Genomic DNA, 25,855 nt, shown 5'->3' with positions numbered 1-25,855 from the left:
TACTATCTCTAGACTAGACCGCCTCCTAAAAAAGGGTGGCGGATTAGCTATTATCTCACTGGACCCCCACTCATTTCTTTTAAGCCCCTTCAAACAGCCTCTAACTGTGAAGCATTAGCCTCTAACTGTGAAGCATTGGTCTTTAAAATCACCTTGATCAGCCAGTACTTTTTCAATGGAAGTACTCCTTTACAGACCCCCTGGTCCTAGTGCCAGCTTTCTTCACAACAGTAGTCAGCTGCTGGATATTTTATTTTTTTATATTAAAATTTTATTGGTTTTGAACACGTGAAACAAATCAGCAAGTACACGGAAATCATTAAGACAAATACATTCCTGTAATAAATGGAACCCCCAATCACGAACCACAAAAGAAATACACAGGCAAGATATGGAGTCAACTCACTCAAAACCCTCAACATTACCCAACCACTTGACCCACACTCTACGATACTGTTTGCCGCACCCCTTGGCCATGTACAGGGCTTTCTCCTGGGGCCCGCACCAATCCACCCCTCTACGCCACCTTCCCAGATCAGGTGGTAAGGGACTTATCCAAGCCGCCGCTATGTCCCGCTCTGTCATGATCATAGCTGTATTAAATAATAACTTTTCATTTCTGGACCCATCCAGCCCATCCGTGATCCCCAGCAGTGAGTGATGTGGGTCATTGGAAACCTCCCAACCTAATACTTCTGCAAGTTCCGCCTCAAGAGACGCCCAGAATTGCTCCAACCGGGGGCACGACCAAACCATGTGGAAAAAGTCAGCCGGGGTGTAAGGACTACTCGCACAAGACGCATCCACGTGGAAGCCCGCTCGGAAAAGGCGCAGGGGAGAGATACGCAGCATGCAGGTAGTAGAGCTGAATCAGCTTGAGTTGGCAGAGACAATGACTGTCCTGGGGGCCATGAGAGCATTGCGCCAATCCACTTCATCGAGGGGGCCCACCCATTCCACCCATTGTTCCATTAACTTATCTAAGGAGGCAGATGTGTTGGTAACTAAAGTGCTGTAAATACGGGGGATGCCCCCCTTACCCAAGTCCCCCATCATTGTCTGACCCTCAGTGTGGCTATATTTGGGGAGCCTCGTGTCATAAGGTATGTGTGTATGGAGGTCGTGTCGCATCTGCAAATATTTATAAAATTGGGACAAGTGTAGGGAGTAGCGAGTTAGGAGCTCCAGGAAGGTAATTACATGACCTTTAGCCCATACATCCCCAAGTTGTGAGATGCCAATAAGATCCCAGGTTTTAAAACGCTGTAGTCCGCTAACCTCCCGGAGCCAGGTCCCATGCCAGAGGGGTGTACATTGGGTCAGTTTATGCGTCCATCCGGTTTGACGCAACGAGGCCCGCCAGGCCAAAAACACAGAGCGGGTATCCTCAGGCAATCAGGATGGGATAGGCCCCCTGTACATCTTGGCCTGGATTTCAGCTAAACCTAGTTCACTTAACTCCAGCCTATAGGCCGGGTCAGACCAACCCCCATTGAACCAATTGTGGACCACCAGGAGACGTACGGCCAGGAAATAAAGGTATAAGTGCGTCATCCCCATCCTCCCCATCAAAGGAGGGAATCCGGCATGTAGACGGGGCCAGGCGCGCCCTCCCCCCGCTCCAGAGAAACCGGGTAGATAAACTGTCCAGTTCCCGGAACCAAGTCCTGGGAAAGCAGAGGGGATATTTTGGAGGACATAAAGAAATTTGGGGAGGATCATCATTTTAAACCAGGCCACCCTCCCCAGGGGGTTCAGCAGTAGCGCTTTCCATTTAAGGAGATCTTCCTTGGCCTTCTTAACCAACGGGGTTACATTAAGAGTCCAGCCCAGCTCGGGAAGGAGGGTACTCCATATCCCCAAATATTTAAAGGATTGTTGCCGAAGTGGTATGGTAGATTGTCACTCAAAGCATTCCCTCGAGAGATGCAGGGGTACCAGAACTGATTTCCCATGGTTTAGCCGCAGACCAGAGACCTATTCAAAAGAATGTAGGGTCTGGAGGCAATATCGCCTGGAGGAGGCTGGGTCAACCAAGAAGACCAGGACGTCGTCTGCATATAATGCGATCTTATCCGTTTCTGCATTAGGCTACTCCCAGCCATGAATGCGTTCCTCAGCATGTACCAGGGAAGCCAAGGGCTCCATCGCCAGGGCGAATACCAACGAGGAGAGGGGATAACCCTGCCTAGTGCCCCTGGCAATAGGAAAGGCCTCCGATAGCACCCCGTTGATCAGCACTCGTGCTCTCGGGTGGGCGTAAAGGACACGGACCGGTGATCTGAATTGAGGCCCGAACCCCCATCTCAGCCAGCACATCCTGCAAATACATCCAGTCCACTGTATCAAATGCTTTTTCGAAGTCCACGGACAAGAGTGCTAAGTATGGGCAGCTGCTGGATATTAAAGTCCTCTTTCCAGACTTCACCATCTTAGGGAACTTTAACCTTCATCTTGAAAATACTGCATCCAAATACGCAGCTGTCCTTACCGACCTTATGGGTAGTTTGGGCTTGGCCCAGCAAGTGGACAGCCCCACACATAAGATGGCCATGCATTAGATGGTATCTTCTCGGACAATCCTTTTCTCAAATTCTCCTCTATCGTCCCTCTAACTTGGTCCGATCATTCTGCTGTGTTTTTTAGTATTTGTCCAGAAGGAGCAGAGTTGGGGCCTCCATCTCCAACCATAGTAGTCAAATGCCCCTGGCACAGAATTACTCTGGAAAGCCTTACGCAACATTTTAACCTCTCTAGGCCAGTTCTGCCTGCAGACTTGGAGGAGGCCACAAAAATGTACCATAACTGGATCACCAAACTCCATAGCGCCCTTTAAATTTGCAACCATTAAAAGTACATGCCCTTCAGAACCATGGTTTGACGAAAGCCTGAGACAGCATAAGCAAGTATATCGAAGGCTGGAAAGAAAGTGGCGCTCACATTACAAAATAGACAACAAGCTCATATATAAAAAAGCCATTGCAGATTATAAAGTAAAAATGTTAACTAATAAAAAACAATATTTTCCCACAAAAATAAGAGCTTCTTTCAACTCCCCTGAAAAACTCTTTTCAACTTTACAGAAACTGAGTAAACTACTTGCTCAGAAAAATACAGGAGTAAACCAAGATTTCTGTACCCAGTTAGCATCTTTCTTTCTAGCAAAAGTAAATGCAGTTGTGGACTCTGTTGTCTCATCTCAGGGAGTAGGAGGAGTGCTATCCTATGGTCCCTCCACTATCAAGACTGAGGTCTCTTGCGAGGAAGGCCTCTCAGTTGACACAACCCCTTGCCTTCACAACTTCAGTAACATCTTGGTAATGCAGGTTATGACTAAGCTTAGTCAGACGAGATCAGAATCACCTTGGGACCCTTTCCCCCCTTAAATCCTCCACTTGGCCACAGAGGCTATGGCCCATTTTCTTACTGGGATTTTCAATCAAATGTTTTCTGCTGGATATTTCCCGACTGCTTGGAAGAAGGGATCCATTCTTCCGTTGTTGAAAAAACCAAACTTGGATTGTCAAGATGCGAACAGCTATAGGCCTATTTCTCGTCTTCCCCTGCCCGCTAATATCGTTGAGAAGGCCATGAATACAGAACTCACCAAGTTCTTGGAGGATCACAAGCTATTAGACTGCACTCAATATGGCTTCAAAAGTCAACATGGCACCTAGCTGGCCCTAATCAATGTGTCTGAAGAAATCAGAGAGGTTCTGGATAAAGGCGGGAAGTCAGGGCTGATCCTATTGGACCTCTCGGCGGCCTTCGACACAGTTGACCACAGGTGGCTTGTCAGTCGCCTTTTCTCTGTGGGGGTCAGTGGTAAGGCTGTGGCCCTTATAAAGTCCTTTCTCACTGACGGGGAACAACGGGTGGAGCTTGACGGGCATTGTTCACCATGTCCAGCAGGTGCCACAGGGCTCCTCACTGAGCCCAACACCTTTAAACATATATGTTACCCCCTCCGCTCGCTCATAAAATCCTTTTGCTTCAAAACAGTGTTGTATGCTGACGACACAAATCGTTGCATCCTTTTCTGGAGCCCACATGGACACCGCTTTAAGATTCCAACAGAGCCTGCGCAAAGTCGGATAGTGGATGGCCCAAAACTGCCTCAAACTGAATGCAGGGAAATCTAAGGTGTTTCTATTTGGAAACCACACCTCTTTCTGGCAACCGATCTGGTGGCCACAGGAAATGGGCGAAACTCCCACTCCTGTCACTGAGCTGAAAAACCTCGGAGTTCATTTTGAGTTAAACTATCCTTCGAGGGGCAAGTCAATGCAATCACCACGTCCTGCTTTTTTATGATTAGAACCATCTGAAAGATCCTTCCTTTCATTCCACTAGAGCTCCAGAAAGAAGTGGTGGCAACAGCTCTAATATTGTCCTGACTGGACTTTTGCAACGGGCTGTTCCTCCACATACTCTCACTCTTTCTCAATAAAATGCAGGTCCTACAAAATGCAGCAGTCCGTCTGCTGCTCAATATCCCAAAGCATCAATTGGTAGCACATGTCTTACCCTCCTTGCACTGGCTACCGGTAAAAAGAAGGATCAAATTCAAGGCCCTCTATATTGGCTCTAAAGCAGTCCATGGACTCTGCCAGGACTTCCTGGCAAACAAATTTAAGTTGTATCTTCCAGGTAGGGAGCTTCGCTCTGCAACGTCCGCAAGTCTTGTAGTCCCCAAAGTCAAAACGGCCATATGGTAGGGGGGAAGGAGAAGCTTTGTGACAGGACTGAAGACAGAAAACAACCTCCTGGCGTTCCGCGAATCCCTAAAAACCTTGCTGTTTAACAATTAGCTGTCCCGTCTTCTCGTATTCTCCGCGCTGGCTCACATTTCAGGCTGAGCTGTCGTGCCTAGACACCTCTGGGTATTAGTGTGCGTTATAAATCCTAATTTTCTTTTGAAAGAAAGTCGCAAGATTATTGCATATATATGTTGTAGCAGGCAAAACAACAGCTTGTGATTGTTTGTGTGTTATAGTTTGCCAACAATTCTTTACATATCCTTGGATAAAGTAGTTGAGTTGTTTATTCTAGCAGAAAAGTATTTATTTTTTTGTCTGTTTGATAATTTCCTTTTACAATTTGACTTATTCCTTAATTTACGTTTCATCTCTTCACCATAGGCCTCACTATACATGGGCTACAGGTGCATTATTGGTTTGTTATATGCAAATTCTGTATTTGGAAGATTGTTTAGATAATTTCAGGAGTGAAACCTTCTATTTATTACCTCAGTAAATGACTCGATTGGATTATTATAATTAATAATAGTTTTTAATTTATCTACTAGAATGGAGCTGTAAGTTCTGGGGGCAATTATTGCAGTCTATTAATTTATGTTCCTTATCTTTTTCTCTTCGTTCAGCCTCCACTAAAATAGGGATCTTAAATGAGATATCGAGGTGATTGCTCGAGATGACTCAAATTGTGCCAGCTGCGCTAATAGATTTGACTGAAGAAAAAATGGAGTCTAAGAAGTTGTGTGTTGGATTCTCATTAAGGTAGCTCTAGGTTAAAGTGTACATACTTAGTAGGAATCAACGGGCGATGCTCACTGTCCGATCAAACCATTTATTGAAATCTCCTAGAACAGTTAGCTTTTGGTGTTCCTAAACTCTAATACCGGCTTCCTAAATTATTTTATTAAAATAGGTATGTCGTGTTTGTATTGCATCCAGTTTAAGGTATAATGCTTTGACATTAGAATTAAATTCAGCTCTTTCAGCTGTCACTGTTAGCAGAATATGAGCAATATTAGCAATAACAATCATCCTGCCTAACCTGGCGATCAGTACTAAAGATGTCATAATCGGGAGGCATTAACTCTTCAAGAACTGCATTTTTGTGCACGGAAATCCATGTCACCACAGATATAAGGCGTCAGTCTTTCAGATCTCCCTGATACAGTTATGGTGTGCTACAGCTGATTAAACATTGCATAGTATTGCATAGTATTAACTTTAAATATGTGACATTTCTTTGTGCACAGCGGTGAGGAATATATTGACGAGAGTGATGGCAAAGGAAACCTTATTGTAATTTTGAAGTCCTGTGAGGACGTGGGGCAGGTTTTTGAGAACAATGCTAATAGTGTTGGAAAAGAGTATACTTTCTGATTGTTACTACACATATGGATCACCTTAGAGGAGGCGGCTAGACTTGCTTTCCGCTGGTCAGGGATCGGTGCTGACAGGCTTGCCTTTGGCCCACTGCCGTAGTTGCCTCCGTTTTAGAAGGTGAAACACTAATAGCCGGTGCGCTCAATACCTATTAGATGACCTACAATCTAAAAGTTGAAAAAGGACTACTTGTTTAGCTAGACTACTTCTGAAAGTTTTATGTTATAAAAATATGCAATCGCCAAGTCCAATACTGCCCATGCTCAGTGTTTCCCTCCAAAGAATTGTTATAAAAAGCTTGTGAAATGATTTGTAGAGAATGATATGATGGGTTTAGACTGCACAAAACAGTACTTCAGTAAATGTAGATTACCCAGTTATAAATGTGAACTGAACCTTTTTTTTAAAGAAATGAACGAATCGCAGATGTACATGTGGCAAACAAATGATGGCTGTGAGAAATGAGGTCTGCCCCATTTAATTCTCAAGATTTTTTGTTTTTTGGACTCTCTGGTTTATGGACTTCTGCCATGATTGAGTCCCACTGCCTGAGTGTCACTTGTAAGCCCTGCTGAAATGGACTGAGAGTGTCAACCCAGTGTCTGCTTTTTAAGGTACGGTCCGTTGCTGTGCAGGTGGTATAAGAGGCTATGGGCTGATTGTACATGAACACACGTGTGAGGGCTAATCATGTGAGACAACCGTCTAACTCACACCAGTGTCTGCACACAGGTAGCCTGTCACAGAGGGGGATCCTACATGGGTTTGTGGTAACCTGTGCATTTCTTATCATATGAGTGATCATTAATAATATTTGCATCTTTAGTGCTTCACTGAAATGTTTAGCGTGTGCCACTGTATTGTACACTGTTGGGAAAATCTACACCAAAGCACAGTTTTGCCAGAGTATTTAACATTAGAGATAAAGGTCCTGAAATTACAGTGACAGCTGTGACCTCATGTTGTTTAGCCTGTCTCCAAGGTTAATGTATATATCAAAAAGAAAAATTGAGGTCCTAGAGAAAAAGTAAAAGATAAATCTTTGTTTCCCTAAGCAGTACATATTTGTGAAAATAATGTAATCCGACCCTGATTTACTGTAGGATTGGTGCGTCCTGCTGGTTCTAGGCCAAACTGTGGCAAAATTGACAAATGAGGCGAATTGAAGTCCTAGGTAAAAGTACTTACAAAAATGACATTCTTTATTTAGTATCCAAATTTCCTTCTTGGAAAGTATTCATAAAAAATGTGCATATCTATGCAAAACAACCAAAAGGACCAATAGCCAACACATGTTTCGCAAGTATCTTTTTTTCAAATTTTGCTTCTTCAGAGCTAAAAATAATTTCTAAAAGTTAAAGTAAATTACATTGATCACACACATTTAATCCCCCAAAAATCCAATATTTATATATCAAAATCCCATAATCCACACTTAAAATAATAAGAAAAGAGAATGCAAAAGACCGATCGTGATCGTTTGAAAAAAAAATAGCTGATTCTTTAGAATCAATTTCCAGTGTAAACGTGCATATCACATTGTCGAACTTTCCAGTACAAATTCAATGTAGTTGATAGAAAACATTTTGCTAACTGTCATTTATTTAAAAAAAGCATGTCCAATTATGGAATACTCTTAACTTCAGTATGTAAGATTTAAAGCATCTAATGCAACACATACATCTCAAAATGTAACATCTGAGTTACGATTCGCAAAGAGAAACCCAGACCAACACTACTAGTTTCTACTTTACAGAGTTTAATAGGAAGAGAACAAAGAGTAGTGACATTTTGAGGTGACAAGGCTCAATGTGATGCAAAGTTCTTCTAAGTGCGATCAGTCTCTAAATGATATAGTAAAGCTAATAATAAAACCTGTTTAATCATGTGTTTTTAAAGATTCTGATTGGATATCATTTGCTACTTTATAGATAAATATGATTACTAGCCTTTTGTATATCCCAGTTCAACTATTGGCTCTTGCCTCGACAGTGACCACATTTTATTAGATCACATTTGCAAATTCATCTGAAAATGAGGGCGCTTTAGTGCCACAGTATATTGGGATGTCCTTATTTTCTGTTTAAGATATCCCCTTTCATGTCTCTCTTCCTCCCCTTTTCTTCGTTTTAAAGCATGTTGCAACTCCTTGCAAACTGCTACTGAGCTGCTTGCCGCTCATTTCATCTTCAATGCGCTGCATTCTGCATGGGTAGTACATTTCAAACCATTATGTCAGCTATCTTGGATAAGGACAACAATGTTTCGTAATCTCTTTTGAGGACTTAGAGCCAACCCCCCTAATTTTCATTTGTCAGTCTCCATGTCCTTAAAAACGAGTTGCTTGTAAATGGTTAATCTTGTCTCTGTGTCCCACCTTTTAGTCATTTGTGATCTCCGAGGGAGCTGTGCCCCAGGACTTGTACTCTTCCACATGTCGCATTATAGCAACTGTAAAAGATACTACGTTTTCCTTTGTCTAAGCCCACCTCACAGAGCGCTGGGTGTTTTCAGTTGCTATGACGTTCGCTGTCAGGCAGCCGCTTGTTTCCCATTTTTGTTTAGAGTTTAGGGGGGAGATCTTCTCAACATGAAAACGTTTTGCTGGAGAGAACCATGACCACAAGTATCTAGTTATGCGCTACCTATGCAAACACAAAATCGCTACTGTTACGATTTATTTATTATAGCGATATAGCGTGCCGTATCGGACTATACTGGCTATTAAAGGCCCGCTCCAGTGTTTAACAGAGGAGCGGGACTTTAATAGCCGGTATAGCCCAGCTATGAAGGGCTATAAGGCTATTAGAACATTCTGCCACTGGAGGGCAGAATGTTCTAATAAATAAAAACATAGGCCTCTCGGAGCCCTAGGTGATTGAAATCCCCTCGGGCTCCAAAAGGCCTTTGTTCAAAAAACATTGGAATGCTGCTCTGCCTGCTTTTACTGGTCAGTAGCAGCACGGAGCACTCCATTGTATTCAATGGAGTATTCCACATTCCAATGTTCTAATAATGTATATTGCCCCAATTTAAGATGGCCACACGTCATGCGTGTGGCCATCTTATATTGTCACACGTTATGACGAGGCAGTCTTATGGCTATTGTCAAGGCTGGTGTAAAACTATCAAACTGGCGTTGCCAGTGCTTGTTTTCTCTTGCTTATTTTCTCCCATTACACTTTCTTAAACCCTTGGAATTGCACATGGCAGCTAGGAGATCCTGCGGCAGCGCCTCTCCACACTGTCCCTTTCCGAGCAGCTTTTCTTTGCTACCATTTTGAAACTATGAACTATAAATGAAATTAATGCGGAGCTAGGGCTTCTTTGGTGACGCTACTAGACAGCAGGATTTTCTGGGTAATAGCCAAGGACTGTACAGTGATTTATATCCTGGGTTCAGAGTCACTCCGGAGCTCATGGCACTTGTGGTTTCTTTTTCTCTGTCCCCCTCTCCAATTTTCGTCGATCCATTTGACTCACCATCTCGCCAGTCCCCCTCCCAGCATCATTCATTTTCTCAGTAGTACGTTTTAAGTACGTTTCCATCAACAAGCTTTCTGCGTGTATGCAGCTCCCTTGAAAAAATCAACAGCGGAAGGGATATTGGAGCCTGTGTGCGTGCAACATTTGACTTCCCAACTGTGAATTGCTGGATTTTAATAAGTTGGTAGAAACTGTGATGCTGAGCACAGATGGACTCGCACATTCACCTTCCTGACTGAAATAATATGATAAAAATAAGTATGGACGTTTTAAACGACAGATTAAAACTATACTTGTTTGTGTAGACCTACCTTAATCATATTTGGTGGCTGATGTTTAGGTCACAATATCGTTTGCAGTACGAGCATGCAAATGTTAAAGACTGAACTTACTAGCATGCTCTAGAGGAAATTCAGATAGTCATCACACAGGTTGATGGAAGGTGGCTAGACCGGGCCCCTTGCATGGCACCCTTTTCATTAAGAAAACTCAATACGTAATTATCTCTTCATACTCATTCCTCTTCTAATTTAAGGTGTAATACATTGTTTTTATCTCTACTGGTATTAAATGTGACTGTTTCCCCCAATTCTTAAACTTGCTGTAAATCATCCTGAGAATACTAAAGTAATTGGTTTCACTACAGGTACCAGAAAACTGAGGTCACCACGAGCTGGTACATCTTAATAGGTACAATTTGGCTTTAAAAATTTAGAGCTTCAGGGAAACACCACTCCCTCGTCCCCCTCCGCTTGGTGCCCTCGGGGAAAGTGATCAAGTAGCTCCAAATCCTACCCTGTAACACAAATTGTGTTCCTGTGCATGTGAGGATTATTTTTGTGCAGAACTGGTTGCTGAACGGGCTAATGCATCCTCTCCAGGGATCTGTGTTTGACCTCCTGGTAACAGTTTCGAATCCCAGTAGGTCCACTCATCCTTTCAACGTCAATAAAATGAGTACCATTGAGTTGGGTTATTTTTGCTCTAGGAGACCTAAGACTTGAATGAACTCTCGCTTTACAAATACTCAGTATATTGTGTGCCCTTGTGTCTTGTATGTGAAACGAACCTGTGCTAATCTATCGCCCATCCAGGTGCTTCTCACCTCGGATAGTTGAATTTTAATTATTTATGACTTTAATGTAGCTGGATATGGCGGGCCCTAAACGCTGGAACCCAAATCACATTGTGGCTGTATTCCACAAACCCCATTCCCATCCCTGTCTCCTTTTAGCCTCCAACCCTAGGTTATTCATCATTGAAGATACTGAGATCCTCAAAACATTTTGGTACACCATCTTGTAATTTAATCGCTTTCCTCTTTATGTACTTGCACTCGGGTCATTATAATGGCAAACCAATTCCCTATATGACCATTCATCCACCTGCCACCTCTCGTATTGAACATCCACCTCGCCACATGTGTAAAGTACCTGGAATGTCCGGCTGAATTCCTGGTTTAAGACTCCCTCTAAAGCAGGCTTCTCTGATGAGTGGCTTGTGAGCTACATGTAGTTCTCCAGCTACCTGTGAGTAGCTCTCCTGTGTGCTGCCCAGTCTACTAAATTAGAAGGTTTTGTTTGGTTGAATTAGTATCTGTAGATCAAAATGTAAAAGTGTGTTTAATGTATATATGTGTGTATTTTCAGAATACCTAATTTCCAACATCTTTTTAATGCTGATATTTGAATAATAAAGCATGCAAACTTGGGAGACTTATTTCTAATATTATAACCGTGGTGCCATGGAGCATGGCAGCTGTGGCTGTTACGTATTTCCCTTGTAGAGGCATTCCAAATTTGAAAAACCCTTTTTTATTGATCGTGTATGATGTGTTCACTACCAATAATAATAGTAGCTCAGGATGATTTTAACTGACCATAAGTAGCTCTTGTTAGTGAAAAGGTTGGAAACCCTTACTCTAGAGATATTATTTTTAATTAGATTGTTTCAGTTATACTCTCACGTACACTTTTCATAGTCTCACACAGTGCACCGGGCCCTCGTGGTCCAATCTATTTAGGATTCTGGTGGGCTGGACAAATCTGGTCTCCAACCACGTGATAAGCCAATGCACGCAAAGTGTAAAAGTCACAGCAGGTGTACAGATTCACTTGCCTTGTGTAAAAGTGCTTCATTCTTTAATTGAGCCCACTTGCTTGGTATGCCGCCATGCCTTTTTTCGGCCCCATGCACTTTTATTTGCGCTTAAAACAGTCATAAATGACGTAACAGCTCTTAGAAGCCATATGCTGTGCTCAGGTGACTACCCTCACCCTCCCAACTGCCCTGCACACCTCAAATGCTGTCCATCAAAGAAGTTCTACACTGAGGGACTCCGCTCTCGTAATGAGGGCCTCAGTGTTCAACATTTGCAAAGAATTACAAAAAACTGCACTTTGTGCTCACCATCTGCTTGTTTTTAATAATAATGTCAATGAATGTGTTTGTTATTAGGTTCTGTTGTCCCACCCTCATAATTTTAGTTACAGTTCTTGAGTATGACGCACATTTTCTTCACTTTATTAACTCCATGACTGGCCATCCTGACAAGTTCTCGTTTAGTGGTATCCACAAGTGCCTCTTCCCACTGTCGCCGATCATCAGTTTGCTGCAAACGACCTAGTCCATTTAATGCACTGTTATTTTTCAACAGCGGTTCCAGAGGTTCATTGTTTCAACCCTTTTTGACACATGTTGTACCGCATCCCCCCACAAGCCTTTAGGGTGTAATTTGGTATGTAGATGGCTGGCATGTAGTTGCTATTTGATTTGCATGTGATACCATTTTGCTGCAGTCTTTAATCCTGGCTTTTGGTGATTTTGCTTGTGAATCTCAATGGGAACCAGCCTTTCTCTGGCAGCCTTCTTGCAATATCTTCTCTCCTCTGGTAGGTGGGACATCTGCCTCTTGCTTTCTGTGGTAACTCTTGCCATACCTTCTCTCCTCTGGTAGGTGGGACATCAGCCTCTTGCTTTCTGTGGTAACTCTTGCAATACCTTCTCTCCTCTGGTAGGTGGTACCTTTTGCATCTGTCGCTACTTCATCCTGCCCATGAACATGTTGACTAGGAGCCCCATACAGACTCCAGTTATGTTTCCTGACTTCAGTTATTTTTTAACACCCTAAAACACGTCTGGAGCTTGCTTCCTACCTGTTAGTTTTTTTATCACCAATAAAGCAAAGCTATCCACACAATTCCACAGCACTCCACTCCATGCATTTCCAATCCACACCACATAATTCAACACCAAACCACATAATTCAACTCAACAACACAATTGCACAACACACCCCATACATCATATCCACACCATGGAATTCCAGATCATGCCACAAAATTCAATAGCGCACCACATAATTAAACTCCACTACATCCTACTCCACAACACAAAATACCATTCCACATAATTACACTCCATAGCACACAATTCCACTCCATATCATTCCTGTGCACTCAATACCACATAATTACTATCCACATATTTCCACTGCACATCCTGCTACATGCTACGTAATTGAACTGCAAAAATCCACCACACAGTTTCTCACCACACAATTCCACAACTAACAATTCCAATCCAATTCATATAATTCCACTAAACACCACATACATACACTGCACAACGCATGGGTAAAAGACATTGTCATTTACAACACCAGGATTTCTAACTCGAGCAAATGTGAGTCCTCTTGCATTTTCAGTGCTTGTTTTTTATTGCAAGCATAGACCCTCCACTTTTAGACAGCATTATGTTTTATTATGAGTTTGTTACTTGTATTTTTTGTTCTATTTTGCATATTTACGTTGACATAATGTGCATTTGTGAAGCATGTATTTACCCTTGGGTCTTTTGGTGCTGCAGTAACAGTTGTTTATTGTTACCCAACTCAGTAGTACTTATTTCATTCATCCTCGCAAGGAGGAAAGTCTGAGCTTACTTAGTGAGACTTCAACCTGTGACCATGAAGTCAAACACAGATTCCAGGAGTGGATTCAAATAAGCCACCAGACCAGGAATTTTGTGTGTCTTTTATTGTTGGTGGGCAAGTGGGTGAATATAAGAATGGGCAGTGGGGTGAATGGGTGCTCGAGTACAACTGCTCCTGTGTCCCTGACTATGCTGCAGAACTGCGAATGCGGTTATTTGACCTTTATTCCTAAGATCACAAACGTTTCAAACACATGGCACAGCTGAAACCTCTGACGGGTTCTTTATTGCTGCAGTTGCTTTTGTCCTAAGCGTAGCAGCCATGTCTTCGAACCAACATGGAGACTCTGATGCTCATATTAACCCTTTGGTTTGGGCAGGTGTCCAGTATCTTATCTTTTCAAATAAATAAAATTCAGGAGCTGCTGAAAGTCTTTTTTAGGTTGAGCCTAGAGCCAGAGAATGTGTGCTGCACTGCAAGACTTGTGATTGAGTAACAAATAGAAGCCCTACCCATTCTCCGCCCAAATTTGCCACTGGCTTGTGTCATTGTCTGTCCTAAATGCTGGCTTCTGATTCGGAAATATGTTTTAGTCCTTCCTTGGTACCGCCTCCTCTTCATTTGTCACCTCCCATAGCGACTGGACACTTTACTTTGGTTGTTGCACCGTACGTGTTATTTAAACTGTGAGCACTATTTTCTTTACTCAGTTTATCTTACTGCAGGCACAACGTGGTTTGGTGCCCACTTTACCCCCCATTGTCGTGCCTTGTTTACCCCCCGCCCTCCCTCCCATTGTCCGTGACTTCTCCCTCCCCGTCCTTCCCCTACCACCTGCCCACCCGTTGTCAGTGATGCCTACCATTTGCAATGCAATAGGTCTTGCATTTACACGAGTTTGAGCTATTGTCATTGTAAATGAAAATGCCTTTTATTTATGTTTTGGGTTTTAAAACATAATGCATTTTTTTTATCATTTAAAATGCCAGTAGCTTAAACTCACGTAAGTGCGAAACCTATTGCATTGCAAATGCTTGTTTTTTCTGCAGCGTCGGTAAGAAATGAAAATGAGGTTATGGTTTATAGCCATTAACTCGGAGTAAAGCTGACCACCCTACTGCTCTGCTACGCCACCTCCTTCCATTCCTCCCTGTATCAAGGTTCTGTAGTGCAAATGTTGTCACAAATCAGCCCTCGTTGCAGGCAGTTTAATATGAAAGGGATTCAACTTTTACTTATGCTGGTCGCCTGAACCTTCAAAAAATGAACGATAAATCCGTGGATACATTTGGTTCATTAAATGTGTGTGCAATTCAAAGATTTTCCACATTTGTGAAAGTAAGCTTGCTGTGCGATGAATATATAGATTGTCAATCACTTGTAATGTCCACTTCTAAGACTACAGCACCTGCTGGCATAGAGTCAGGCTAGGCTGTCTGATGTGCATCCTTGGCAACAAATATTAATGAGTACGAGTAGTGGAGAACTTCGGTGGAAGCAGTCATAGGGTACAACACTACATCGGTTTTTTCGTGTCGTTAAGATTAGTAAAGAGTATATTAATAGCTCTGACAGAGTGGTGTATTTCACCCTTAAGGTAAACCATGCCTCCTTATTTTCCTTTTATCATTATTTTGTGGACATTTCACTACTCGACTGTTTTTTCCACACCCTAGTTGTAAAAAGCACACAGATATATAAGTGCATGCTCTGTGTATGCTAAATAATTGAAGTGCATTGTTCTCTACGAAAAGAAAAGAAAACAAGATCTTGTCTGTAGGGTTCTTCTCAGTTTTGAGTGATGCCCCAAAAAAGCTCACCAACATTTTTAATGGAATCTGTGTATCACATATTATATAAACGTAATGTTAAACGTCTTGCATATGTTTACATCAAAAATAGCGAGCAACATTCCAAATAATCAAGAGACGATTGTTCATTCAACCAACGATCACTCCCGAAGCGACCGATTTCGGAACATTCAATGCCAAAAACATGCAAAAATAAATGCACTATGTCATGTTCCCCAACATAGGTCTCTGGAGCTTAAACATGTGACTTAGACTTGTTATTTTTAGTGAAATGTATCTAAAGAGTAGGTGGCAGGATAATCTCAGGGATAGAATGCGAGACACCCTTGAAGTAGACGCATAATACATTAATACACTGCTGCCTATGTTAATTTCCAAAAATCACACTTCTAGTTGCCAGTGATGAAAGTGAGGCTACGCTTTGCTAACAGATGCCAGGAATGTGCAAATGAACCAGCTCGAATAAAATGGCTTTTTATGCCTACTATGAAACTGAGCATGCATACTGGGGCTCAAGGGAACTTCAAATTGCCAAGACAATAAAATGTATTTCATAATAATATATATCAGTGCAAGTTAAGATATACAGGTTCTGAACGAAATTGAAGTTACAGAGATAAGAATACAAGATTGTTTTGACGGTAAACACAAAAATAGGGTACTAAATGTATCTCTTGAGGCAAAAACCTTTGAAGTTAGGCTAACTTCGGTTAAGTTACCATTCCCATTCTTCCCTTAATTAAACAGTGAATTCAGAGTTCTTAGTTAATTGTGTTGCAAATGTTCTGGGGCCCTGTATTAATAATTTAAGTAGATGCAACTCGTCCTTCCCATGGACAACTTAGTGCCTCAAGCATTCCTTTGAATCTCCACTGCACACCTTGCTGATTTCTGGAGACCTATAGAGAGAAGCTTATTTGAACATATGAATATTGTTTATCAACTGTAAATTAATCTGTGAAAACCTATTTTTCTGCTTTAGTCATAACAGCAAACAACTATGATCAGCTCAAGGTTTAAGATGGCAGTGCTGATATGAATTAGGGTGATGAATGTTTTTTGATGCTTTGTGTAGGAGTGCTGCCTTGGCCTTGACCACAGTCTATGAGCCTTGAAGGATAAGCCAGAGACGCGCATGAAAGTCTCAGCATTTATACAGACCTTGACATTTCCTTCTCATGTATAAGTACTATAAGCCTCTGTTCAGATGCAATTACTTCCATTTAATGTAAGGTGAGTATAAGAAGATGGGTGTAAAATAAGTGTTGACAAATATAAGTTTAAAAGTAATATATGACGATTAGTTTTAATGATAAGGCTATTTAAAATGTGTGATAAAAAGTGCTACTTTACAAAATATATTGACATCACAGTGCCCTAACGCAAACCATGTGTATAAGGGGAAGATGGTCAACACAAATACTAAATAAATGTATATGACTCAGTTTATGTTGGCAACTAGGGTAATTTCACATCTATAGATCTCAAACTACTTACTAATTTGAAAGAACTGCAACCTAAATCATTCAAACTTCAGGCCTGTGTGATCACCTAAGTATGTTTCCTCTGGATAGTTGTCTAGGGTATGCGTAGTAGCACTCCTTGAGCAACTGCGCTGTTAAGCAGCCACCTAACATTAGTCATACAGGATGTGTGCACTGTGCTCCAATGTAGATCGAATGAGCTTAAAGTCTACTGATGGAGGAAAAGTTCTCCGAGTCGCCATGTTATTTAAGATGTATGTTGCTGCAGAATACTGTCACTGTCATGGCCGGTTCTGTTGCACATGATTGAGAAAAACCTGTATTTGCAAAGCCAATAGATATGTCTTTATTCTGTGAAAGCATGCAAACAGCAGAAAATTCCAATCAGAACCTCAACCAATAAAGTACATCAGTTATACTTCCACCATGTGTGCACGTACAAAAAACCCATCCAAAGACCACTATAAAAAATATTTAATAAAATAAAAAATAAAATACAAACCTTTTCCAATGCCAGCTTGGCCACTAATGTATAGTAATATTGGTTTATACAAAGAACATGCACATTTTTTCTTTTCGTGGAAAAAGCCATGCTCTATTTTAGCCTTAACTTTGTTGTAAATTTCTTTGTGTTCATTGTTCAGTTGTTTTACTAGCTGTTCGAAATCAACAATTTCCTCTCTTACTTGCTGCATTGCATTCTGTGCCTCATTCATAGCTATAGCTACTTCATTTTGAATTATTGGTTCTCCATGAGGATCTTGAGTTAATGATGCAGAACTTTGACAGCTTTGTGAACTCTCCTTGGCTATCGCAGTAGCAATGTTTTCTTCCTGTTCAATCTCATCTTTCTACATTTGTAAATATGTTGGAAAGACTGAAAATTCAATGTTGTGTTTCACAGCATTGAAAGAGTCTTCATAACAGGCATAGTGTCCAAATAAATGTGATTCAGCACGCCATGGCTTGAAAACTGCAAATGTGCCAAGTCGAAAAACTCTCTTCTCTGTGAAGTTTGGCAACTAAGCTTTCGGTGGTTATTTAGATTTTATTTGTGACTCACCACCAACTGTCACATCCAAGTACTGCATATCTCCCTTCTATGTTTTCAGTTAGATTACTTCTATATGTATAGTGTTGAAGTACTTCATAGAGACGCATATTTTAAAGATGTGAACTCCTTCTTGGGTAGTATGTATACAACATATTAGTTTTCAGATTGTGTCTACTTTCTGGATCAAATTCTGCAAGATAATGTATTTCTAGGAAAGACTTTAATACTCTTTTTCGACTGGTTGCAAGGCCTAGAATTACCCATAGAATTTCTCTTGACTTTGAGACCAAAGCATTCCATCTATCACTTTTTTTGTATACTTCAAAACCCTTGATCTGAGGCTGGAATTCTTCAGTTGTTTGTGCTGGGTCGCCTTGGTGTCAGCAGATCAGTGACGTGTACTTCCTTGCCATTTCGCCCAAAATCAATATTTTGGTGTGGTATCCGAATGGGTCTGGAGTTCTAGCAGGGTGCATCAATGTTCAGTGTCGGATTGGTAACGCGGGCACTCGGACAATGTCCGTGGGGCCGGAATCCAAATTCCAGCTGTGGGCTGCTTTTTTGAGCTGCCTGGGGGCTGATTTGGGCAGTTTCTGCGTTGTTTGATGCCCAATGGGTGCCTGAGTGGCTTCTCTGGAGGTCGATGGGCTTTCATTACCTTCCTTTTATCGACAGCAGAGGTGTCACTCCATTTCTCTCAGTGGGCCAGCCCATTAATATATGCATATTGAGCGGGGACCTGAGCAAAAGTGGCCTCACTTGTTTTCAGTTGTGTGTCACCAATCTACATTAATCCGTGCATTTTTTTTAACCCCCTCCCCCCTTTTAAAAAATAAATTACGCTGAAGCAGTGTTTTGCGGAAAGTCAATATGTAATTGTGGGCCACTTTTTTTTAGCGTGCCCCAGTCGATTTGTAATGCCAATCCAACCCTGTCAATGTTCTTCAGTGCTAGGCTCCACCCCAGCACTACATTGATTGATGTTCAGAGATAAAATATTCTCTGATTGGAAAGGTTTTCTTTCATTCGTACAGAGGATTTTCTAATCTCTTTAAATTGGTCTGGTGTAGCTTGTGCAAACGTTCTTTTATTTTGAATTGTGGTCATGTAGACATTGGAACCACTTTATCCTTGAGACTTGGTGGGTAATGCAGATCTGTAATTATTTCCAAGATAAATATACAAATACATTTTTTAGTTGCAGAGTATAAAAATATTGTTCTTAAATGTCTTATTTGCACCACCTGATGAATGGTTAAGCTGTACTTCTGCCGAGTAATTAATTGTCTTTGCATCTCATGAGCCTTCGTTTTAGTTGTGTAAATACCATTAGACTTCATAGAATGTGTTCTGCCTTATTTTGAAAATATGTCAGGTTCAGTGGTAAAAAGTTGGGAGAAGAAGCCCAGGAGGTATACAAATGTAAAGAATTATGAAAAAATCACTTAAAAGTATAGTAATTCCACCCTATAATTTGTAAGAAAATTGCTTGTGTCACTAAAGCCACGAGTCACCATGGCTTGTTTGAATTTCCTCCCATGACTCTTTGATTATGTGCCTGTTTTATTCCACAACTACCAAGGCGTTTCCCCAAAATAAAAAAATGTCTGAAGCAAAAATAAAGGTTATTTTGAGAGTTACAGCATTAGCAAAGTAAAGCAAATAAATATACAGGAATGCGTTTTTAACCCACAAAATTAGGTATGTAAAGGTGAAATCATATCCAATTGTAAGACGAGTTTGTTTTGTTATATTAGCAGCTAAGTCTGATGCCTCTGTGACATTTTGATGGCAGTTTATCCAAGTCTGCATTTCGTTGTTCAAGACCAACACTACCTCACTCACGTATTGCGGCATGCCAATGGCAATAAAAACATCAGAGTAGATTTTACTAGCTAAACTGAAAGCCCAGTTGTACATCTGCTTCAACAGAAGCATATCATGCATGGTTGTTTTTTGTACTTGAACTGTGACTTAATTGTTTTCAAGAATATATGCGATTTCATGAATGGGGCACGATTCTATAAGATGTCCATGGGAGTACTGATGGAAAATCTTAATACATAAATTATAACTAATATCAACACATCTAACTGTGTATTTCAAATGGTAACTATCCCTGGTTGACGTAGTTGGGTATTTGTTGCTATTTTTGTTACAATACTTAACTGAGATGTTCATTATGTCATGGAAACATTTAGCTTGAGGTTGGATTACAAACTATTAGTTGGGGTGAGACTTTATGAAGAACCACACATGCTCATGGCTGGTGTAGATGCAGTGCAGCCAAATGATCTGATCCAGTGGTTCTTAAACGGTGGTCCGGAGACCCCTTAGGGTCCATGACGTCTACTCGGGGGGGGGGGGGTTTGATAAAGAAGCAAAATGTTAACTTGGAAACTTGAAAACATTCTGTAAATGTAAAGCAATTTGAAATTGGTGGCTAAAAATTCAGTTGGTATCCTCAGATTTATTCATGGAAGCTGTGCAAGTGCGTCAAATAGAATATAGCATTGACTAAGGGTGCCTTCAGTTGAATTAAGAAAAACTCCAGCCTTCCCATTTAGATTTTTTTTATATTTTGTTTGGAAATAAAATGAAAAATGTCTGCTTTTGTTTGAAGAATGCTTGTTTCCATAATCTTGTGTATTATTTTGCGATTTGACTCATCAAAATTGGTTAGGCCAGGGCTCTCAGATTCCAATAATTCCTCTGGCTTCAAGATTTCAATAATGATTCAGTGGGGGGTCCCCAGATTCCAGTGAGGCTTAAAGTTGGGGGTCCATGCAAGTCAAAGAGTTAAGAACCAACTTGGAGAGCCGGTGTACATCGATATTAAATACCATGGCGCACAGGAAAATCCCTGTAGAATCTTGCATTAAACTACCACCCTCTTAAACTTGGAAGGAGAGAGCACATGAACTTCTGCCAACTCCCTTGAAATGACGATTGAAACAACTCGAATTCCCAAATCTGCTACAGCATCGTCTACAGTGTTGAATGCTGTAGAAAAGTGAAACGGAACCCATCACCATTATCCAATAATGCCCTGATGTCATCCATTGTGGTAGCCAGTACATTTTACATTCTTCCAACTGCTTGAAAATGTTCAATGCCAAGAGTCTAAGGCATGGAAATGTGATAGTTGTTTAGCCACATGGTTTTCTTGAGTTTTACCCATAGTTAAAGGGAGTTATTGGATGACAGTTTTTAACACCACTCCTGTCGAGGTTAATATATTTCGACATAGGAAATGACTCCTACATTCCAGATGTTGGGAACCACTCCAGTAGTCAGTGAGCAGTTTATAAACTGTACACTTTTGCTGATGAATCAGGCTAGAGATTCTATAACTGCTGCAGGATATTGATTGTTGCGGATTCGTACTTAAGCCTAGATGCAGCTTGAAGAAAGCTGATGAATTTCATATGTTTATACCATGTACAAAGTTAGGTACATGTTGAAATGCAATTATTTAGAAACTAAGCAATAACACTTAGATGTACATAAGTATCAACGCTTTAAAAAATTGTATTTGGTATAGAGGAAAATTTATATACCTTGTCTTTGTAGTGCTAACCATTAGATTGAACCTGAAACCTCTAGCTCGCAATACTGGCATTCACCTATGTGTAATATTTATGATGTTGAAAAGGCAATCTATTGAGCAAAGGCCCTCAATAGTAAGGTCAAGTAATTCGGAGGCCGTTTTCAGAATGTTTGGCCCATGTAGGAACATTTTCAATTAATTAGGATTTAGTAAAACATTTCAAATCACCCTTGAGGGTCTCAAGGCGCTAGAGTTGCTAACTGCTTCATGGTGATATGTCATTTGAACAGGCAGGTCTTGAGTCCTTTCCTGAATTCCTGGAGTGATGAACGGTCATGAGGTGGAAGGGAAGGTCGTTCCAAGCTTTGGCCGCTAGGTGTGAAAAGGAGTGTCCTCCGCTTTTGCCTTGGTGGTTCAGAGAGTTGATTGAGAGGAGAGGAATAGGAAGGCTGATCGTAGGTGTCTGGGTCAAGTTTAGCATTCCACCATGCGCCGTTCCACGGAGCAGTGTTGTTCCGAAAGATGAGCACTTCCATCTTGTCCGAGTTGAGCTCTAGGCAGTTGTCCTATATTCAGTCTGCAACATTCATCATACATCCTGTGGATGTTGGGTCTGGTGGTGGAGAGGTCCACTGACAGCAAGAACATGAGCTGGATATCGTTGGCATAGGAGATGATGTTGATTTTGTGTTATCTGACGGTGTTGTCCAGGGGTGTTATATACGTGTTGAAGAGGGTGAAGCTGAGGGAAAATCCTTGGGGGACACCGCAGATAGTCTTCTTAGGTTCTGAGGGGAGGTATGAGGCAATCCATTTGAGATTAGGATTTGGATAAATGCACAGCGATATGTTAACTTACAAAGTTCAACAGTTAGTCGTTTTTTTGGTGCACCGTAAGGTGGCGTCGAGGGTCCTGCGACGTCAAGATACACAACACAGATGTGGCACTAGAGAATCTCTAGTGTCATCCCTTAACGGGCACACAAGTATTTGTCTTCCCACACAAAGAAGACTTTCAATCCAGTGTTTCAATTGTTCATGAAATTTATTTTTATAGAAGAATTTGTCATCATCATTTCATATTGTTCATTCAATATCGTTCTTGTGTTTTTGTAAATCAGACATTGTCATAATAAGGCATCCAATGCATTTCGGGCATTATATAGCATGCCCTTCATCAGGGAAATAGACACTGCAAAACAAGGAATAATAAAATCATATCATCAAAGGTTCTGTGTGAGTCTTCTTAACATCAGTCATAACATAAGCAATGCAGGGTCTGCTAAATATATGCATTTAAATCAGTATGAGCTGTGTGTGAATTCGAGAGTTTAGTGATGTGGTTAGTTTTAGTGGAAAAGCAGAAAAAACAGAAAGACTCTTCTCAAAGAAAAAATGTTCTAACTCACATGGCTGGGTCTCTAACAATACTTGAGTTCTGCAAAACAAAAATAAGGCAATGTTATAAAAACAGCCTCAACTAGTGGGGCAGTTCATAAGGCAAAAAAACCTACTGACAACTAGGCTGGTGGTCTGTAAAGTCCCTACCAACTAACCTTGCTCAAGAATAGGTGCGTGATTGCGTCCTTCTCTCCTCGTACTCCGCGATGGCTCAATGAAAATGCCACTCGCGTTCACCTATTTAACCTGGATCCTGGTCATGTGACAAGTCACATGGCATGGTCATGGAAGAAAGACTCAAAATCGAAGGTAGCAAACCAAAGAGTGATATCTAAGTAATACCTGAGTCACTGAGCATTATCTAAATACTGATGGGTGGCCTGGAGAGCCGGTTGCGAAAAAATGCTAGAAAATGTAAAAAAAGATATATATAAGCACGATTGAAAAAAATGGGTTAAAAAAATTGTAGAGAACAGCTTAGCTACCATCCCAGTAGTGACCAGTTCGATTCCCGGTATTTCTTTTATTTTTTTAAACCCAATTTTTTTAATGCTCAGTGACTCAGGTATTACTTAGATATCACTCTTTGGTTTGCTACCTTCGATTTTGAGTCTTTCTTCCATGACCATGCCATGTGACTTGTCACATGACCAGGATCCAGGTTAAATAGGTGAACGCGAGTGGCATTTTCATTGAGCCATCGCGGAGTACGAGGAGAGAAGGACGCAATCACGCACCTATTCTTGAGCAAGGTTAGTTGGTAGGGACTTTACAGACCACCAGCCTAGTTGTCAGTAGGTTTTTTTGCCTTATGAACTGCCCCACTAGTTGAGGCTGTTTTTATAACATTGCCTTATTTTTGTTTTGCAGAACTCAAGTATTGTTAGAGACCCAGCCATGTGAGTTAGAACATTTTTTCTTTGAGAAGAGTCTTTCTGTTTTTTCTGCTTTTCCACTAAAACTAACCACATCACTAAACTCTCGAATTCACACACAGCTCATACTGATTTAAATGCATATATTTAGCAGACCCTGCATTGCTTATGTTATGACTGATGTTAAGAAGACTCACACAGAACCTTTGATGATATGATTTTATTATTCCTTGTTTTGCAGTGTCTATTTCCCTGATGAAGGGCATGCTATATAATGCCCGAAATGCATTGGATGCCTTATTATGACAATGTCTGATTTACAAAAACACAAGAACGATATTGAATGAACAATATGAAATGATGATGACAAATTCTTCTATAAAAATAAATTTCATGAACAATTGAAACACTGGATTGAAAGTCTTCTTTGTGTGGGAAGACAAATACTTGTGTGCCCGTTAAGGGATGACACTAGCAATCCATTTGAGGGCATCTCTCTGGATTCTGATTTAGTGGAGTCTGTTGATCAAATTGTGATGAGAGAAGGTGTTAAAAGTGGCTGACAGGTACAGGAGGATGAAAGCTGTCTTCACCTCTTTATGGGGTGTAAGTAGAACTTTTATATGTATAAATATCGACTACAGAAATAGCTTTTTACGAAGTCTTGAATAGGTAAGAGCATCTAGGTAGATGTAGATTTACTATTCTTGACTTTCCATCTACTTACTTTGATTATCCATATATCGTCAAGTACATATAAGTTAAGTCATGTAAAGTTAATATATATTTGTATATATATATATATATATATATATATAATATTTTTTTTTCAATTGCGAGCTGAAGGAGTGCCTGCTGTTCTAAGAATAATATATATATATATATATATATATATATATATATATATATATATATATATATATATATATATATATATATATATATATCCGCTCCCAGGTTCCAAATTTCATAAAAGAACCACTCGGACACCTCGAGTGCTTTGGCTTTAGTTTATTCAGCAATGGGAATAACGACGCGTTTCGGGGATGAACCCTTGATCACGCGGAGCGAAACGCGTTGTTATTCCCATTGCTGAATAAACTAAAGCCAAAGCACTCGAGGTGTCCGAGTGGTTCTTTTATGAAATTTGGAACCTGGGAGCGGATATTTACAAAGCGCCGGCTTTGGTACTCGGACCGCCCAGACAGCCATGAAATCTCTCCCGGCACATATATATATATATATATATCTCGACTCTCCAAAAATCCAACAGAAAGAGGCAGCACTCGCGGACCAAGGTCAAACCAGGGTTTAATTAAAGGGGAAAAGAAAAGCACAGACGCGTTTCGGCGTTAGCCTTCGTCAGTGTGTCATTCGTCCACATCCAACAGTCCATGTTATAAACAAACACATAAACCATAAGCATTGTCATAGACATAGGACTACACCCCTTACGCCGCTGTGGGCGCCATCTTGGAATGGTGTTTTCCCTGAGGGGTCTTTACAGATTTAAACATGAAATAATCATGGTTAAGATAAAGCCGTGGATCGGCTAGTGTCCTATGCTACATATGTACATTGCTCAGGTAATCACATTAGTGCATAAAAAACAGAAGGAAGTCACAAAAGTCATCAGGCACATGCAAGGAAAAAACGAAAAGCATTATTATCATCTGTCCTATAACATCCAGTGAACCAATATTTCGTCATATTTCGTCATGGTTCCTAAATAATACTATTTACAGGGTGTATAACAAGAGAATATACTTTTCGATAGATATAGTTCGCAAAGGAAAGAAGTATTTACACTATTTACAGAAATGAGGTTGGACTAAACTCGATATAACTTTGTTTCAAGGCTGAAAAATATAACAGGGTTGTCAAAAAGGGAAGGATACTAAAATTCTAAATTATACCCTTCATCCAGATATAACCACGTACATATACAAATAGGATATCACCTTGCTCATGTATAGTGTATATGTATATTCGTTAGAGATTGAGTATCCAGGGGTGCATTAGCACATCCATGGTAGTCCATCCTCATTATCGTCGGGGGACAAAAGTATATAGGTATCGTTATATACATATTCATACAGGTAGGGTATACACAGTGTACAGAA

The 25,855-nt window shown here is 40.8% G+C and overlaps 1 protein-coding gene across 2 annotated transcripts in view; it reads left to right on the top strand.

Annotated features, from left to right (window-relative positions):
• The window catches only part of RPS6KA6 (ribosomal protein S6 kinase A6), a 600,906-nt gene that overhangs the window by 58,288 nt on the left and 516,763 nt on the right, over positions 1-25,855 (top strand). The gene's annotated exons all lie outside the window — the stretch shown is intronic.

This window comes from Lissotriton vulgaris, chromosome 4_1 (assembly GCF_964263255.1).
Source record: "Lissotriton vulgaris chromosome 4_1, aLisVul1.2, whole genome shotgun sequence".
NCBI lineage: Eukaryota > Metazoa > Chordata > Amphibia > Caudata > Salamandridae > Lissotriton > Lissotriton vulgaris.
Note: the sequence above shows the minus strand (reverse complement) of the source record. Positions and strands in the feature narration are given on the sequence as shown.